The 218-nt window shown below is 63.3% G+C and overlaps 1 protein-coding gene across 1 annotated transcript in view; it reads right to left on the bottom strand.

Annotated features, from left to right (window-relative positions):
- LOC104490579 (dedicator of cytokinesis protein 4-like) overlaps window positions 1-218 on the bottom strand; it is a gene marked incomplete at its 5' end in the record, with an annotated part of 27146 nt that overhangs the window by 1262 nt on the left and 25666 nt on the right. The window lies entirely within an intron of this gene.

The raw sequence follows: 218 nt of genomic DNA, 5'->3' as shown, positions 1-218 counted from the left end.
CTCCACCCCCCGTCATCCCGCAGCTCCTGCAGTGACTCAGGAGCAGCGACGGGAGGTCAGGGGGGGGAAGCATCGCTGCTGCTGACGGCGCTTTGAACGGCAGTTGCTTCACCCCTCCTCTCCCCCATCTCCCAGGTGTTCTTTGGACACACTGTGCCACTTGCAGGAAACACAAACCACCACTGCGGGCCTCGGGGACAAGGGTCCAGTGGAGGGTA

Source organism: Buceros rhinoceros, unplaced genomic scaffold, assembly GCF_000710305.1.
Source record: "Buceros rhinoceros silvestris isolate BGI_N320 unplaced genomic scaffold, ASM71030v1 scaffold12953, whole genome shotgun sequence".
Classification (NCBI taxonomy): domain Eukaryota; kingdom Metazoa; phylum Chordata; class Aves; order Bucerotiformes; family Bucerotidae; genus Buceros; species Buceros rhinoceros.
The sequence above is the reverse complement of the archived record's forward strand: the minus strand, read 5'-3'. Positions and strand labels throughout refer to the sequence as shown.